The following is a 17361-nucleotide window of genomic DNA, read 5'->3' as shown; positions in this document are numbered from 1 at the left end:
TGCACCAAGAAGACCAATTTAAGAAGGTACCCCCTCTCCTCTTTTTTATCCACATGAAAGAGTTCGCATTGATATCATCAAAGATACGGGTCTGAAATGGAGCAATATTGTTAAAGGAACAGTCGTTTCTGGCTTTCCACAAGACCAAAGAGTTGAAAGAATGATCGTGTGAGTTATCTTTAGTTGAGAAGACGATTTGGCAAAGGAGTGGGAGATAGAGAGGAGATGCTCAACAGAATTAATATCAGAGAGATCAAGCTCGCACCAGTCTTGAAACATACTCCAGACATCTCGAATCCAACAACATTCTCATAGAAAATGTATAACAGATTCATCACCTGCACCACATAGATCGCATGTACCGGAGCTTAAAACAACTGCACTTTTTATTAACTCAGTTTTCGCAGATAACCTATTCAATATAGCTCGCCAATGAAAAAAAAAATGATTTTAATAGGTACCAGATTATTCCAAAAATGAAATAATTAAATTGTAGGCTTCAACCACTAGATGAAATTTTTTTATCTCATTAAAATACATTTCATTTTTGTTAAGAGTCTGATTGTTTAAATCATCTACTTTATTAAATATTACTTATGTCGGATAATTTGATTAAAACTAAATGGAGATCGGAGAACTTTAGGATTTAAATTAATGCTCTCTCTTATCAAAATGTCCATCATCCAGAAAGCTAATGTTACAAAAATTAGGTCAGGGGTAATACCTTATAATAAAAATATAAACAAGGGACTTAAAAAGTAATTTGGTCGATGAAGCTATTCTTGCAATATGTTGAATATTAAGGGGGTTAGAACATAAAAGCAATATTGAGAAGCGTGCGGAGGAATGTTTAAAGTTCGGACACGTCATTGCCTACGCCCCCAACGGTTCTCTTTTTAACACTTTTTCTTCTTCAAGGAAAAAAAGACTTGAAGTTCACATTAATTCTCGATCAAGCCATTGACTCTTATTTAAAACATTTAATCCCTTTTAAATATACTAAATAAATTTAAGAAAACGTATTACTAAAAACATTTAATACCTTTAATTTTTTTTTTAATCGATGAAATATGTTTAAAGAAATTTTTTTAATGAGAAATTAATATTTTTTTTATATTTTTTTATTTATTTTTCTATTAATATCAAATGTTAACATGTATCATATTTAATAAAATTCTTGTGTTATTTTTTAGCTCTGACTATCTCTGTATTTTTTATTTCGACTATCCGTATGTTATTTTTTCGTTTGGTGTATCATTATTTTATTTTTTACTTTGAACTATTCAGTGTTATTATTTTGTTGTGATTTTCATAGCCGTTAAATAAAACTCACACATAAACATATTATTTTGCTGTGATTTTCGTAGTCATTAAGCAAAAAAATAACGTACAGATAGCTTGAACAAATAAATAATATAAGGATAAGCTTACCGAAAAAAACACAGATAATCTGGATGAAAAAAACATGTGAATAGTCTGAATGAAAAAATAACATATAGATAGTCTGGACGAAAAATAAAACTATATATATAAAAAAAATTATTCTTCTAAAACACAAATAAAAAAATTGACATAATTAATTAAAACAACAACAACAATAATAATAATAATAATAATAATAATAATAATAATAATAATAATAATAATAATAATAAAAGAAAAAATAACAGAAAACAAAAGAAAAAAAAATGAGTTTATTTAAATCAAATTAAAAGGGATTTGTCTTTAAATCAAACCAAGGATATAAAAAGCAACCGTATTATTTTAATATACTTCTTACCATTTATATGAATACGAGGAGGGTCCTATAGAAAACTATATGAACTAATTATTCACAGTTTAATAAATATATAATTTAATGTTTTTTTTGAAATGCTTTTGAAATTAGTTAAAGGGTAAATTAGATAGATAAAGGGTAAATTAGTTAATCGTAGAAAAAAGCGTTTGAAATGCTTAACCATTAGCTTTTATAAAAATTAATGAAAAGATGATTTGATAATAAGAATAAGTCACTGTAAACTTAACCATTGGAGACACTCTTATATACTTAGAATTTATTGTTTTGACAACTTAAAATCACAAATTTTATCATCAAGTTAATTAATGTGGAGTATTCATGAACCTAAAAGATAACAATGGAGAAGAATGTTACCTTTAGTGTTTCTCTTAGGTGAATTCGATATTTCACTAGATCTTTAATTTAGCATCCAGTTTCATCATTTTAGCTTTTCAAAATTGTTTTTCCCTCATTACTCTCAAGCTCTAGTCATTTAAATGAAGTAAAGAGCATGGAATTACCTAGGAGAGGGGTGCTTAAATTATAATCTTTCATACATTAGCAGAAGTAGTCAATTTATCTAATATTTTTTACACTATCATATTTAACTTCCAACTTAAACCTAAAAGTTAATATCTTTGACAATATAAGTCCAAAAATTACATTAATAGGTTAAGTCCGATTTACATATAAGTTTTTAAAATTGGAAAGAATGGGAATGAGCAAGATAAATTGGTCTTTAGATTGAGATCCATAAGTACCACATGAGAAAAAAAAAATCATTCCAGTCTGAGACATCAAAATATCAAAAAATTTGTTAACAACTATTTCTCATTATCATTACTTTTATGTGTTCTTTTGATGCATGTGTAGATCCAGAAAGAAGAATGTGAGATATGTAAAGCCAACATTCAATGATGCTTCATGATTTTGCTTTTTATCATTGTTCTTCACAAGATGTTAGAGAGACGAAAAAATTTGTAAGACAAAGAAACAAGAGATGAGAGAATGAGAGTAGAGGGAAGCCCTGTGGGATATTGTTTTCCTTCTCTCTTAAACATGTAAAGGAGGTCATCACCCATTCATGAGAGAGTTGGAGAAGATGGCAACTGTCTCATCGATGGAAAAAGAGTAGGCAAAATGTGTTTTATAGGAAAAAGAGAATTCTTTTAAATGATTCCAATAAAACCACTTCGTTTTTATGTTGACTTCATGCCTAGATTATTTGCGAGCTTAACCTAAGAAGTGAATTTTAATCTTTGTAAATAATGTCCAATAATGTTTTCTAAAAAATATTATGTGAATATGGGTATAATCATAAATGATTATAATAATATTTTTAAAAGGACATTATTTTTTCATGAGGCATACTTTGTAATATTTTAAAATGACATTGGATTTCTAAGTGAATTCCAAGTATAGATTATGAATGTAACTTTTAAAACAACATTAGTTTTGCTCTATGATATTTTTTATGATTTTGCTAGGCCTTATGAGAGTTCACATAGTTTTTAAACATATGAGCAACAATTAGAATCATTAAAGTCAGAAAAGAAACACTAGATTAGAACTCACTCGTTTAAGATTAGAACTTATTTGATTTTTAATATAAAATTACATCTATTGTTTATTAATTTATGATTTCAACTATATTAGATTTGTTATATTATTACAACCATTATCTATTCACTTATGAATACAACTCTATTTATTTATTTTTTACTTTACTTTTTTCTCTATTCATTTATGATTAAACATATATTAAGAAGTTTCATAGATTAAATATGTGACAACTAGTATATTTAGCGCCGAGTAAAGTCTAGATTGTAACCATGTACAAATGAATTTACAAGTAACCTTGTGCAATAAAATTTTGAAAGCCTAAGGGGTATCATTTATGGATGAAGTATACATATATGAATATATACACTTCAATCACCTAATGAGCACAGGGTACAAAAACACCTGGTGAACCCAATCACCTAATGAGCACAGGGTACAAAAACACCTGGTGAACCCATCACCTAATGAAAACATAGTACAAAAACACCTACAAGCTAAGAGCTTATTAACGTTCCAATGGACTATTTAGTATAACATGTGGTCGTTGTCTCAGATGACTAGATCATCTTAAACATCGAGACTTATCATCATTACTTTTACAATTTCACCATATAAGAACAACCCTTATCCCACCCCGTAGATCTTCACAACGACGCGATCTAAACTCTCGTATCTAAAATTTTCCTCTTTACCTGATCCCTACTCACAAATCTAAAACTATGCCCAATCCATACTCCCAGACTAGGGACAATTAAACAATTAACTATGCCTTAATCCATAGCTACCAAAGTTTTTCCATCGTTTATCGATAACATCTACCCATGTTCTACCCAACATATTTGTTGATATAAAATACATATACAATTTAACTCATTTAAAAACTATATAAAACCTCAATTCCATACTTATCTCAAATAAACAACAATATATAAACACATAGCATGTATTTCATAACAAATACTTCATATTTATGTGTTAGAAGAAAGTAACTACACACTCACTTGATTACACGATGCTCAGACAGCACTACGGCTCTTCGAGTAGTAATTCTCCGGTGAAACCGTGATATCTTCACACATCGGGCTTCTCGCGGGCAGAGCTTCGGCTCGACAACTCTGTTTCTCGGAATCTTCGGAGCGTCGGGACTCCCTTCGGGTATCGGGGATGGTATCGGAGCTTCGAGGGTTAAAAGAAGGCTTAAAAATGAGTAGGGTAGGAGAGAGGTTGAGAAATTAGCAACCAATACCGACTGCCTTGGGTTTCTATTTATAGGGCTTAAAATTCAGTTTTCACATCGTGAACCATCATTTTACGTCGTGACCTTGGACGCCATCAGGTACGTAGTCACAACTTTGGTCTGCCAGGCTCAGAAGGGTCACATCACTGAGTTCACGTCATGAACCCACTGTTCACGTCGTGAACCCTGGCACAGGGTTAGGGTTCATGCCTCGAACTTCAGAAATTCATATCTTTCGCATACGAGCTCCATTTTCGACATTCTTTATATCTACGCGTAGGTGAGATTATGCTCTACAACTCCCGTTTAGACTCCGTTGGCTAATTTTGATTTTATTTTTATTATATTATTTTTAGTAGGTCGGGACATTAAAAGTCCGTTACTAAATTATAACTTCTTCATCCGACGTCCGTTTTCGGCTGTATTTTTACCATTAAACTACTATTAACGAGATCTTTGATTCTCATTTAGATTGTTTCGACCAGAAACCACTCGATCTCATATTTGAACTTCGGGCTGCATACCGCTAAGCTGAAACTTAGAAAAATCATAACTTCCACATGTGAAGTCAGAGTTGGACGTTCTTTTTATGCACTCTCTCGGTTTAACATATTCTACGACTTTAGTTTAGACCACTAAGGCCAAATATCGGTCTATCGTAAATTCACTATTTACATCGCGCTGTGTCGTGCCGGTTTTGTTGCGAAACTTTGACAGGTCATAACTTCTTCGTTATAACTCGGATTTCGGTATTCTTTAAATATCCGGAATCCTTGTCACGACCACTACAACTTCGTTAATATTATCCACTCAAAATAATCTTCTATCAAAAAGTCATTTTTGATGCTCAATGTCTCTAAACTGACTATCCCTGATCTACGGGTGTTACATTCTTAATTATGATATTTGTAGTAGTGTCAGAAATTTTCCAAATAAGGAAAGATTCTCATCATCCAATTTTCAATTGGATAGAAACTTGGAAGCATGCGACTTACATTGTATGATGAATGAGAACCTTCATCTTTGGGAATCTGAGACTAATTTCTTGTTCACATATGGATGTGAGTCAAGTGAAGGACTAGGGGATCTAGTACACATTGTTGTGCACTTGTCAAGTCCATCATAAAGAACGATAAGACTTTTCGTCATGATTTACTAAAAATTTTAGTAAATATGATTATGCTTATAAGATTAAGTGTAATTCTGAATCGTTGAAAAGGTTTCAATGTATAGTAGAAGGAACAAGAAGAATCAATTAGGTAGAAAGATAAAAATTTCTCCAATCCGAAAAGAAGGGAGAGTACTTAAGTATCGTGTTTTATGATTAACTTATGACTATGAAACCGTGTCACAGTTGATCCTCTATGAACACCTTAGTACACTAGTATGGCTAAGAAGAGGAATCAGAAAGTGTTGAATGGTTAAATCTAAAGGTGAATCATACTTCGTTCCGAAATCAAGTCTTAGAGTCGTACTCTAAGATTGTGATTTGAGTGACATAATCTTAAGAAGGTTTATAACACTCATCAAATGTGGAGTAGAAAAGGTTCTTACTTTTGTACATTTGAAATTGGTAAGTTGTGATGTATTGGATAAGACAAAAACCAACTAAGACCAATTGTGTGAAGTGTTTGTCTTGATAAGAACCCGTAATAACTATTGAATATTTGTTTGTCAAGGAATGTTTTTTGACAATAGAATCTTATATGTCAAGAAGTCAGTGTGAGTCTAAATGATCGTGAAAAGTTTCAAAAAAAAAATCAAGAGTAAACCTATTGTTTATCACTAGCACACGAATTGAGGTTTGTAACCAATTGTGTTCACATATTCGTGTTTCTGTGCCATTCCAGTAGAGTTGACTATGCATGTGAGTCCTAAGAGTTCTCATTTGAATGCATAAAGGTCATGCACCTTGATCAGTGAAAGTTCATTGATCTATATGGGTGAGCTGCCTGACTACTTGGAAGACATGTTGAGATGTCCCGGAATTTAGGCTTTCATCTGCCATCTCCTACTCGTCGAGTCCCTTCTTGGACTCGGCGAGTAGGTCACTAAAACGCGTAGACCATCCCGCTACTACTCGACGAGTAGGGCGACCAACTCATCGATTAAACCCAAAGACCAAGAAGGATTCATACATAAATCAATACCTGAGAATCGGGGCGTTACAACTTGAATTTGGTAAATTCATACATATGGTCGCAGTCGGTTAGCTTGATTTATGCACATAAATGGTAAATTTTAACAACATCGATGTTGTTGGAATTAAAGCTTATGAAGTTTTTCCTGTATTTCATAACAGATGGTGCAAGTCCAAGGGTAATTACCAGATTTCTTATCAAAATACAAATGCAAAGAGTAATGGTGAGGCAAATGTTTTTGCAATAAATGTAACCAAGGAATATGGTAAGAAAAATGCCTAAAAGGCTACCAAATTTTTTTTCTTACTGCAGTTCAAGTAAACCCAATAATTATATATATAAATTCAGAGGCCAATAGCATCATAGTTCCACAACTTTTTGGACAAATATGACATCCTACTATTCTAACCCCGCAAAACGGGGATTCTTCACTAGTTATTATTAAATTTTATGAAATTATGATTTAGTTTTAATATGTTACAGCTTAATTCAAATACAAAACTATATTTATGAAATGTATGGCCCATAATTTTTCTCATGTTCTTTTAAATTTCTCTCGTGTGTGTGTATACAAAACTATATATATATATATATATATATATATATATATATATATATATATATATATATATATATATATATGCGTAGGTTATTCTATTCAAAGTAATTATTGTGTTAGTGTATGCATAAATGTGAGCCGATCAAATTTACTTATTTTAAGAAAGTGATTAATATATATATATATATATATATATATATATATATATATATATATATATATATATATATATATTATTGAATTAAATATAATTGAAATATATCACCTTAATTAATTACAATGGTATTTTAGTCGATTAATATAGATTTAATAAAGGAAAATTACATTTTTTAAGGGATCATATATTCTATTAATTTTAAAAATCTGATTTTATGAATTATAATTCTTTTAATTCGGACATTCTGACATAATATGTTTATGGGTATATTAAAAAAAATTCTTGAACCATAAATAATAAAAATATTCTTGAACCTATTTCTTGATCATGACTTTAAAACCTTCTTGTAGAATAACAAATTATTGAACAATCAACTGAAGAATAAAAACAAAAAATATATTATTTCTTATAGAATACGGGTAACAATTGTTAATAATTACATTTATTGTTAAATAATAAAACTAAAAAAACTTTCAAAACGGGAAAGAAAACATCAAAATCTAACAATGACTAATACATTCTAAAAGAATAATGTGGTCCGTTTCAATTTTGTGGTCCGTTCTTCAAGCATCAACTTTTGTGATTCCAACAGAATTGGAATTCGTGATTCCATTCCAACAGAATTGGAATTCGTGATTCCATTCCAACAGAATTGGAATTCGTGATTCCATTCCAATAGAATGGATGGGCTATATTTAGGCGATTATCTGCATGAAAGCTCCATGAAAACCATAAGGCACTTAATATGGCAAGGTACTAACTGCAACTGGCTCACTGCTAAACTTCTGTGCATCTAGTAGGATAACCTGTGAAATTAAGCCAATTTGTATCCTATTGATATTCAAGAAACATTAGTCCAATTTGCTTCACAATAATATCTATACATGTAATAAGAGATTGATATAAACTTACCCGAGATATATTCAAATGTTCATCATGTATAAACGAGATCACCCAACCATCATCTTCTTCAAGACCATCGGGCTTCAGCACAAACACAACACTTGAACAGAATGTGTTTTAAGTGGGACCCAATGAGGAGGATACTTAAAGCGAGAAACATCTAAACACAAATGCCATGTCTCTTCCAGCATGATAACCACCAACAGGCGAAAAGTGGCCACTACCTGTCTTTAATAGAAAACAACACAAAGCACTCTAATAAGCTCCTTTGATCACCAAACCACCAAACGGCTTAAAACTTGCTTGTTTAAAAGTTGCTATGTTATATGATGAGATCATATGACAATCATCAAAAGTAGAACATGAGATCACATGACAATTAATAAACTCAAAGAAAAAGAAAACTAATTTTAAACACATCGAGATTCTGTGCAAAGAACTGACCTTCCCCCAATCTTCAGTCAACTAAAACCCAAAAACGACAAATATTCAATAAAGGAAATCAGTTTCCAGATTCCTAGCAACTCTAAACAATCCAAAATCACCAGAGAAAACCCAAACTATGGTGATAGGAAGGAGGCAGAAGTGGTTGGCGGTGAAGAAGAATGAGGGCGAAGTTGGGTTGATGTCGAATTGAAGAGATGGAGGTGCTATTGTCGGCCGACAGAGCAACCATCTACATTTTAGATAGAGGAGCACTTACATGTTAGCGATCGGAGCAACAATCTGCTACCATTACCACCGTCTGTAGTGTTCTCCATCACCGAACCACCGTCTGATTCACTCACCTCCTATCAACCGTAGAAAAACCACCACCGAAGCCTCGATGCTTCCCCCTTCGTTCTTCAACCTTGCCTCGCTGTAAAGAACTACTCTCATTATCGTCACCCCGAAACCGGAAATCCCATCCCCGTCAGTGGATTTTTGAAAATCATTACAGAAACCACCACTGCAACAGCAGGCTTGGCGTCAGCAACAATCCTTGAACCTCCGGGAAGATGATGACCAATTGCAATCGTTTGAAACGATGGAAGCAGATGACATAAAGAAGGATTAGGTTAAAATTGATCCTACAACGATTGATCAGATCAGTCGTATATAAAAGGGGGATTAGGTTAAAATCAAACGTAACTAGCAAAATTATAGGGAGTATTTGCGGAAGTTATTTCTCAAATTACCTAGTTACCCTTATTGATTTATTTAATTATTGTTTTATCTATTAAATTTTGATTGGTTCATAATTATGCATACAATAATACAATAATTACTTTAAAGACCTGAACCTCTCTCTCTCTCTCTCTCTCTCTCTATATATATATATATATATATATATATATATATATATATATATATATATATATATATATATATATATATATATATATATATATATATATATATATATATATAATCCAAAAAGCCCTTATCCATGTCCAATGTTGTGAATTTGAGCCAATAAAATAGCCTCAATATATAATCGCCCAAGTGGCAGAAAATTTATAACACGTTATTTTCACTAATTGATTTTTTATTCTGTTTAATTATGCCATCATTGATGCAAAATATTTGTGGTGTTGAATCCGGAATGATGTCCTCAAACAGAAAATGACCATTTATATAAAATTTTAATTGCTTTTATCCCGATTTAATGAGTGGTAATAATTATTTTAACGATCATGAATGGAAACCATGGCATATATATATATATATATATATATATATATATATATATATATATATATATATATATATATATATATATATATATATATATATATATATATATACTAATAAATGAGTAGTTCTTTTATCATGTGTCACCATATTAGACATTTTAATTAATGTGGTGCCACTTGTTAATCTATTAGTTATTCCATTTTAAATTTTTTAAACATCCTCATTACCCTCATTAATGTGATGCTATTTGTTAATATATATATTATCTATTTTAAATTTAAATTTTAAATTTAAATTTAAATTCTATATTATTGTTTTCATTAAATCACAAATAAAAAATATCTAATATATATTAAAAATTAATTTTACATATTTCTTAGAATCAAAGATTATAATTTCACATAACTAATAAAAATATCTTTTAATTAATATTTATCTAAAATAATTGATTAATAATTTTGATGTTTTACTATAAATGTTTAATTAATTCTAACCGTGGTTTTTACGGGTTATAAACTAGTATATATATGTATATATATATATATATATATATATATATATATATATATATATATATATATATATATATATATATATATATAACTAATATTTGAGTAGTTCTTTTGCCATGTGTCACCATATTAGACATTTTAATTAATGTGGTGCTACTTGTTAATCTATTAGTTATTCCATTTTAAATTTTTTAAACATCCTCATTACCCTCATTAATGTGATGCTATTTGTTAATATATATATATTATCTATTTTAAATTTAAATTTTAAATTTAAATTTAAATTTTATATTATTGTTTTCATTAAATCACAAATAAAAAATATCTAATATATATTAAAAACTAATTTTACATATTTCTTTGAATCAAAGATTATAATTTCACATAACTAATAAAAATATCTTTTAATTAATATTTATCTAAAATAATTGATTAATAATTTTGATGTTTTACTATAAATGTTTAATTAATTCTAACCGTGGTTTCCACGGGTTATAAACTAGTATGTATATATATATATATATATATATATATATATATATATAATATATATATATATATATATATATATATATGTTCAGGTTCATTTGAGACTATTCTAATTTTGTGAGACCGTGATACCAAATCTAAAAATAATTTTAAAATGCAAAATAAATGGAAAAATCCAAAAATTCTTTTTTTAAATATTATTTTCGGAATTTGAATTAACTAAAAAAACATAAAAAAATCCGTTTTTTTTTTTTTTTTTTTTTTATTTTTAAATAAGTGAAATATTCTAATTGGAATATTACACTGACATATTCTAAAAAATAATTTTAAAATGCAGAATAAATGGAAAAATCTAAAAATTCTTTTTTTAAATATTATTTTCGGAACTTGAATTAACTAAAAAAATAAAAATAAATTCCTTTTTTTTTTTGAAAAATACGTGAAATATTCTAATAGAATATTACACTGACATATTCTAAAAAAAAAAATTTAACATGCAAAATAAATGGAAAAAACCAAAAAAAAAAATTAAATATTATGTTCGGAACTTGAATTAACTAAAAAAAATTTTAAAAAATAAATAAAAAAATGCGTCTCACGGTCTCACAAAATTAGGCCGTCTCACATGAACCTAACCCTCTCTCTCTCTCTCTCTCTCTCTATATATATATATATATATATATATATATATATATATATATATATATATATATATATATATATATATATATATATATATATATATATATATATATATATATATATATATATATATATATATATATATATATATCATGAACAATTGATAGTATAGAAGATACAAGTTCTCGTATAATGAAATGTCATTGAGTATGGAGAAAAAACTTGGTTCTTTTAAACAACTTAAATCCAAAAATATTGACATAAAATACATATACCTTCGTAAAAGTAGGTAATGATAATTCTCCTTATTTTTGGTTGACACATGGTTAAGAGTTATTATTATTATTATTATTATTATTATTATTATTATTATTATTATTGAAGCTTATATTTGGTGCCTTGTAACACCCCCACATGAGTCTATTTTAGATAGCCTTTAATAAATCTTTCAAAACAATTTCAAAGTTTTAATTTGCAGAAAAACGATCCCAGAGTTTAACTCAAATATTTTACAGAGTTCAAACGCGGTTAATGGTGTCAATTAAAATGTCTCCAAATTATTTCGTGTAACATCCCAAAATTCAAAATCAAAAATTTCATTTTTAATTAAATAGTTATAAAACCAATAGTGTAAAAACATCCATAGGGTCATCCCATATCAAAACCAATATGTCAATAATCAAAACATGTCATAATAAAATAACATCAGAGTATAACTCCCAAAGATCCCATGTGCTGAAATCATAGTGTGATGCGCTGCAATCATGCCAACTCCTTTCCTTTCGAAAAAGAAGTACCTGAAACCAAAACTGAAAACCGTAAGCACGGAACTTAGCGTTTCCCCCCATCCTATGACATATCATACAATAAACATACTGCCTAGCATATCCAAGTGCTGGCCTATCTCTTCGGTCTCTTTTAACAGGTAACCGCCTAGCATATCAAGATGTTGGCATACCCCTTCGGGCTCTTTCAACCAGTAACTACCTAACATATATGGGTGCTGGCCTACCAATTTGGTGTCTTTCAATCGGTAACCGCCTAGTATATTTGGGTGCTTGCCTACCCCTTTGGTCTCTTTCATCCGGTTACGGGGACTATTTCACCCCTACCACTACCACATAATATCCTATTATATAATCGCATAAATCACATATTGCCTAGCATATCTAGGTGCTGGCCTAACCATACAGTATCTTTCAACTGGTTACGATGACTATTTCACCCTACCACTACCACATAATAACCTAGAATACAAGCACATAAATCTCAACAGATAGTAACATACCATATAATTATCACAAAGACAATCATCTCTACTGTCAACAATTACTAGTGGGATAGCATTGGTGCCTTCGACCCACTTATACCGGGAAGGTAATCCACCTCGAATACCGGAAGTAGCTGAAAATCATTGGCTCCGAATATCAACACAACTCAAGCTCCTAAACATAAAAGATTTTGCTTAATTACCCTTTCATAACCCCTTAAGGGTCAACTTTGGTCCAAGTCAAAGTCAAAGTCAACGCTCTGAGTTGATTCAACTCGTCGATTTTTCCCTTCAACTTGCCGAGTTCTCAAGAATCATAAAATCATGAAATCTCGATCCAACTTGTCGAGTTTTCCTCCAACTCGCTGAGTTCCTCTTTAGCTCACAACATCGCTATATATCGGGTTAACTCACCGAGTTTTCCCCTAACTCACCGAGTTTTTCCTTTATAAAAACAATCGGGAGACTTCCAATCAACTCTTCGAGTTCTGTTATGAACTCATCGAGTTCTTCAGTCTGTCAACCTTCTTAATGCATTAAGTCGTTATTATAAAAATCAAGGCCATATATTATGGATCTAAGTTGGAAATACATCTAGAAGGGTAAAGTTTCCAACTTTACCCATTAAGGACCTCTCCCCAACACATAAAACTCAAACCCTAACCCAAAAGGGCTTAGATCCAATGCCAAAAGCCATCAAAACTTCAAGATAGACCATGAGGTCATAGATCTGGACTCTAGGGACAATTTGGTAACGTAAAGCTCCCATCATTACTCGCATGTATGACCTACTAGGGCTTAAAAGACCAAAAAAATGGTCTAGAAGTTGCATGGGACTCCCATGGCCATAAAGTTGGGACCTTTATTCCATGAAGTCTCCTCATGACCCTAGATCTGAAGGGGTTTCCCAAGCGGCACGTCCAAATCCCAACCATCAATATATTTGGACCAAATCATGAAGCAAAACATCCTAAAACTAGATCTAAGCATTCCATATACAAGGTTGAAGCTTTATACCTCAGATTAACCAGAAATGAAGCCCAACTTCTGGATCTACTCTCCTCCCACACGTTCTTGCTCCTCCTTCAAGCTTTTCCTTCTTCAAACTCACCAAGAATGCACAAGAATAGCTCACAATCACCAAAAATGGATTAGGGTTTCAAGACTAGGGTTTTGGACAGTGGAGGTTGGAGTTGAGGCCAACACCTTTGGGTTAAGGTCTTTAAATAGGGTGCAAAACCCTGAATTAGGGCTTCATTTCTGCCAACCTACTCGTCGAGTTAAGGCCTCCCAACTCGCTGAGTAGGTTTCCAAACCCGCCGTCCAATTCATCTCTACTCGACGAGTTTGGGGCCTCCAACTTGTCAAGTTTCTATATAAAAGTGAATAATTATAAAATTAAATACATACCAAGAACCAGACGTTACATTTAGTGGGTTGATACAACATTTCATGCGAGAGTGCTACAAAAGATATCAAAACAAAAGTTAAGAAAACATTACAAGCCAAAAGTCTTCTAAAAATCCACAACTTATAAGTCTCATAAGCTTCTAACAATATCTACTATCCTACAAAAATTATCAACAAGTGGGTTAGGCTATCGGGAGCCTAGTAGATATGATCCTAGAGTTAGACATTATGAACGGTGCATGCATGAACACTTTGGTTCCTACACTAATGTACAAACTCATACCTTCTCAAAACCATAAAATCAACAATATTATTGGGGAAAAATATAGCCTTTATCAAAGTACATTGTCATTATTGACAATGTCGATATAAACGTCACTATCAAATAAACAACACTAAGTGGATGTACCTTGAGTAGAACCTCTTAATAATCAAAACCCAAATACTATAGTTAAACAGATAAATTCTCAAGCGAGCAAAATATAGGATAAAAATTCATATTCCAAATTCAATGTTCCAATGCATCCAAAATCAACATGAGAAATTGGATTTATTTTCCAAATATGATATAAAGGTCTTACATGCCCAATAGGTTTCCTTAAAACATTTAAGTTTCCAAAAGAGACAAATAATCTCCACATTATATAAAGGGGTAAAACAAGATCAATGACAATAAGTAAGATGCGATGCATGCAACTACTCCCAACCCCTTGTCGATCTCAAAGTCCGACTCACAACAAATATCGGATACGAAGAACTCATGACAGACAACCAACTTTTGTACTCATATCTGACAACAAAATAATGATGGTTAGGTGTGAAGAACACATGACAGAGGAAATTGAAGAGTCGTCCTAACACCCGTAAACAAGGTGTTAGATTAAGATGCCTAAGATCATAACTAAATTGATATATTCTTGTAATTGGAAGCAAAGTCCTTTTTAGGTTGCCCTCATAACTAGAAGTTGATTAGAATGTCAATTTTAATGAGATGATCATTTATTAGATTATTATATGGTTAATAAAGTAATTGGAAATTACGATGACATTATTTGTTAATATATTATATGATTAATATATTAATTGGAAATAGATAATTGGTTTGTTAATTTATTATGTGATTAAAAAAATTAATATGAGATCAGTTGTTAAATAATTGATTTGTTAATTTACATGATTAATAAATTAACATGACATCAACGAGAATTGATAAAATATTAATCATAATAAATTTGGAATTAATTATAATTAATTAAAGGTGCAAGGAGTGAACTATAATTGTTCATATTTGAGCAAGGAAAGATAATTCTAGAGAGTTATATTGGGTGAACGTTTTTTTTTCTTTTGTGTGTGTATGTGGGGGGGGGGGGGGGTTAGGGTTTCTGGAAGCCTCATGAAGCTGATAAGGATAACTACCTTGAATATATTAAATCTGATACTTAATATTCAAATAAGGCTTTATCTTGTGATCCCTAACTACAAATATGACCCCTTAGGTCCTTAAATTCATACATACACTTCCCTTAAAGGTAATGAACGAAAATTATACCACTTTTCTTAATTTTCTTCTAGTTCTAGGGTTTGGGTGTGAGCAATTAGAGACATTATCCTTTTGGTGCTAGCTTTCTAAGCTCTTTAAGGAAGGATTGAAGTGATTTGTTTGCTACAACAAATCAAACGTTTGTAAACCCTTAAAAGTGATTTCTTGATTTCGGAGTTGCTAGGGTTCGTGTTAGTTTTGTTATTCAAAGTGTGTTGCCTTCAAAGTAAAAGACGTAGATCTTTTTAGGTTGCATGTGCCCTCTTCTTAGTTGTTAAATGATTTTCCACATTGAGCATTTTTTTGTAACCTAATAAACCCATCACAAGGCACTAGGGCCATCCAACCTAAGCTACAAGAGGGGTAGCGAGCCTCTACTTGTACGTGTGAGGATTATCTAGAAATCTATTTTCAAACAAATAATAAACAACAACAACTGTCCATTTGGGTACCCGGGATCATAAAGTCATACGCATCCTAGCATGATATACATGTATGTAAAAAGTTGGAAGTGAACATATATTTTCTAACAATAAAACTTTTTAGCTTTATAATAACCAAAAGCATTTCTGAAATATATAATTTCATAAATGCACAAATAATCCCCATACAGGCAACTAACAATCAAGTATATGTTAAATAGTTTCAAGACACAAAACCAATAATAATGGGCATTCCCGGAGGTTCTAAAACAGAAAATGTCAAGAATATGTGAATTCTTACTAACAAAGAATAAATGCAAAACATTTCCAAAACATGCCCTTTATTTAATTAGGGCGTCCCCGAATTATAAAGTATAAGATTAAATATAGGAGAACACATAAGGGATACATATTGTCGAAATCATATTTATATATATACTTTTACTTCAAATAATGGTAAACACATATAACATAATCATATAGTGGGAACAATGTTCCAAGGTAACTGGACTTACCTTAAGTCCTAAGCTTGCAACATCAAAGATCTTATAATCATGAGCTATGCCACTTACTTCAATTTATATCATTACAAGGTGTCAAAAGACTATCATACCCTTCTATGGGTCAACTTAACATTCTAAGTTCAAAACACCCCAAAATGGTCTATTAAGTCACTTATTAAGTTCTTCATTCTAAAACTTAATTTTTATGGTTTCAAAACGTTCCTCATGTTAAAAAAACATAGGCGAAAACCACGTGCGATTTTGAGTTTGGATGAAAAGGTTACGAGAAAAAGATGTTTTTCCATTGGTGGCATGAAATCGGAACATTGGACACGACCCGAGTCAAACCCAACATGTCAAAAATGACCACCATTTCGTTTTAGACATCTTACTTTGGTCCCTATGCATCCAAACACCCTATAACTCACCCAAATGACTCAAGGAGCTTCAAATACATGTTAAAACACTTTAATTGACATAAGAAAGGATCCATATTGGGTGTCTATCCTTGGAATAGAAATCACACACCAACATATCTCACAAATTTCACCTAGAAGCT

This window comes from Lactuca saligna, chromosome 5 (assembly GCF_052625555.1).
Source record: "Lactuca saligna cultivar CGN05327 chromosome 5, ASM5262555v1, whole genome shotgun sequence".
Taxonomy (NCBI): domain Eukaryota; kingdom Viridiplantae; phylum Streptophyta; class Magnoliopsida; order Asterales; family Asteraceae; genus Lactuca; species Lactuca saligna.
The sequence above is the reverse complement of the archived record's forward strand: the minus strand, read 5'-3'. Positions refer to the sequence as shown.